Source organism: Octodon degus, unplaced genomic scaffold (assembly GCF_000260255.1).
Source record: "Octodon degus isolate 3935 unplaced genomic scaffold, OctDeg1.0 scaffold00111, whole genome shotgun sequence".
NCBI classification, from domain to species: Eukaryota; Metazoa; Chordata; class Mammalia; order Rodentia; family Octodontidae; genus Octodon; species Octodon degus.
Genome location: NW_004524687.1, coordinates 3,835,256 through 3,838,452, shown reverse-complemented (window position 1 = coordinate 3,838,452; position 3,197 = coordinate 3,835,256). Strand labels below are relative to the sequence as shown.

Sequence of the window (3,197 nt, the reverse complement as noted above, 5' to 3'; positions counted from 1 at the left end):
CTCTGGGTGGTCTCACTCACATGCCGGGCCTGGGCTCTGGGTCTCTTCAGGATCTGGCAGGCCTGCGCTCTGGGTCTATTTAGGATCTGAGGGCTCTCAGTTGTCTCACTCACTCGCCGTGCTTTGCTCTGGATCTGTTCGGGATCCCATGGCCCTGGTTGTCTCACTCACTCGTCAGGCCAGCACTCTGGGTCTACTTAGGATCCGGTGGCAGGCCCAGGTCGTCTCACTCACTGGGCCTGCGCTCTGGGTCTATTCAGGATCCGACGGCTCTGGGCAGTCTCATTCACTCGCCAGGCCTGGGCTCTGGGTCTATTCAGGATCTTAACTTGCATTTTTTGAATGACCAATGATGTTGAACATTCTTTTATATCTTTTCCATTTGTGTTTCCTCATGGGAGAAGTGTGTGTTCATCTCATATGCCCATTTTTGATTGGGTCTTTGAAATATGGAAGCCTCATTTTTTTTTTCATTCTTTATATGTTCTAAATAGAAGTCCTTTGTCTGAGGGACAGTCAGCTAAAATTTTACCCCTTTCATGGGTTTTCTTTTTACTCTGTTGGTGCTTTCTTTTGATGCGCAAAAACTTTTAGTGATATCCTAGTTGTTGATTCTTTGAAGTATTTCCTATGCAGTTTGGTTTTTGTTCATGAACTTTCTGCCTACACTTCTGTCTTCAAGATGCCCATCTTCTTTCTCCTCCAGTAGAATTAGTGTTTCTGTTTTAATATTTAGATCTTTGATCCATTTTTACTTTATTATATAGTGATAGACATTGGTCTGAGACAAACTCAATGCTTTTATAGATAAATGGATGCAACTATACTCATAAGTCAAATAAGTCAGACCCACATATATAAACATTGTATTGTCCCCCTAGTGTAAGAATCTGAAAGAGTAAACAAAATACCAAATGTACAATAGATACTGTGAAAAGAAATGAAACTGCTTAAAGGGAACAGTTGAGATGAGGGAAAGAAAGAAGGGGGGAAATATGTGTGTGTGTGTGTGTGTGTGTGTGTGTGTGTATACACACAGTTTTGCTGCAAAACTTGAACTGCTAATTTCTTCTAGTCTATTGAAAGGAATAGTTAATGTTTTTTTCTTTTTAAATTAACCAATTTTGTATGATTATATCTAGTAATCTGAGCAACTAATTTGAAGACCATATGCAATATAGCAATCATTGTTGAATTCACATCATCTTGTTTAATGAAATTCTGTCTAATTTTTTTATGTTTTCTCTTTTTTAAAAATTGAAAGAAAATGAGAAAGGGGGAGAGAAAGACAAAAACAAAAGATGACCTATTGAAATGTAATTACACTTTAAAAGAACAACAAAATTGATGAAAAATTCCAAATTCTACCAAAAAGTTTAGTCAAAAGAAGGGAGAAAAAAGAAAAAAACAAGTTTCCAGTCTTTAATCCAACATGTCACATTCTTTGCCTCTCTTCATAGCCTGTGGGCTTGTTAGGGGACTCTCTGTTCAAGATGCCCCCATCTGTACACCCATTTATGCCAACTGTCCAAGCTGAGACCTAAGCCCAGGAAAGGTGTAGGGCTTTGGATTCTGAGGTAACCAGACATGGATTCCTGCTTGATGGGGACCAACACTGGGTACCTGATATATATTCTAGTGTCCATTGTATCGGCTCATGATGCCAGATCAAGGCTCATGCCAGCCTGAGACACCAAGTGGAAATTTGGGTGTGCCTGGTTTAGTATGGGGAAATTCTGGCCTGCCCAGAGAGGGTGCGGGGTGGATTCAGGGCACTGCATAGAATCTCATGGGGGTTTTGGTACTGGGCAAATCAGGCCAACCTTTAGTCCTTCAAAAGACCAACCTAATACACCAGATGAAGACTGTCCAGGACTGTGGCTAGATGCAACCAGGAAGTGTGGTGCCTGGTACTGAATGGATGCTCCAGCAGGCCCAGTGCAGCAGGTGGAGACTCTTTATGAGACTGAAACTACCTGTGGAGACCTAGACTGCCTAAGATTAGTGCTGGATGTCAGGTAGAATCTCCAGTGGGTCTAGGGGTGACATAGGGCAATGAGTACTAGATGAGAACTCAAGCCGTGTCAGGTGTCAGGCAGACATTCACATGTGACCAGTGTTAGCTCTCTGTGCCATATAAAGGTCCTAGCTGATGTGGGACAGATTTGAGGTACCCCACAGTGACTTAGTTGTGCTGAGGCCAAACTTGATGACTGCAGATACACGCACTGGGTAGAATCGTGGATGCTGTTCTCTTGTTTGTCCTCTTACCACTTGTGAATGGGTAAATAGCGAGAGCCCCTGGTATGTGCTGACAAGGATACTGAGAGCTGCATCCTCCTTGGTGTATAGAGAGGGCATGATAGAATAAAGGGACTGTATACCCAAGTCTATTCTGGGAGACTAGACTCTGCCACACTCCTTGGTTCCCTCTAGCTATTTGGGAGATTCTCACTGTTCCTGCGATGGCCTTGCAAACAGGCCCTGGAGGGCCTCTTCCCCCTTTTTAAATTTCTACATGTACATTTTTATTTAATCTTCAAGTATCTTTTTTCAAATTGGTTTTCTGTGTCAGGGTATATGTCCCTCACCTGTTTAGTTACCTCTGTTTTTAGTTGATCTGCAAGTCCCTGTGATGTGATGATTCCTCTATTCACCCATGTTGGATCTCCCCAATTTATATGTTTTTTAAATATAGAAAGTTTTAAAGTGATTTGTATTATTATTGCACAGAAAGTACACAATATTTTGGGGTTTTTTTTTGAGACATCTCACTGTGTAGGTTAGACTAACCTTGAACTCAATATGTACCTCAGGGTATCCTTGAACACTTGATCCTTCTGCCTCATCTTCCAAAGTGCTGGGATTACAGGTGTGTACACCATGTCTAGTGAATGGCTATTTTGTGGGTTTGGGTATTTTTGTTTCCTTTTACCACTGGGAATTGAACTCAAGGCCTTTGCACTGAACCCTATCCACAGTCCTTTATTTTATAATTTTTTATTTTGTACAAGTTCTTCTAAGTCAGTGTTTTACCCAGAATGGACTCAAACTTGCCATCCTCTTCCCTCAGCCTCTTAGAGTGCTGGAATTTCATGTATATACCATCACACCCAGCTATCCTAAAATGAAATTTGAACAGAAACCATTGGTAACTCACTTGTTTTTTTTTGTTTGTTTGTTTGTTTGTTTGTTTT

General features: G+C 41.3%; 1 protein-coding gene across 1 annotated transcript in view; it reads left to right on the top strand.

Annotated features, from left to right (window-relative positions):
- Positions 1-3,197, top strand: part of Rnf17 (ring finger protein 17) — a 228,465-nt gene that overhangs the window by 150,567 nt on the left and 74,701 nt on the right. The window lies entirely within an intron of this gene.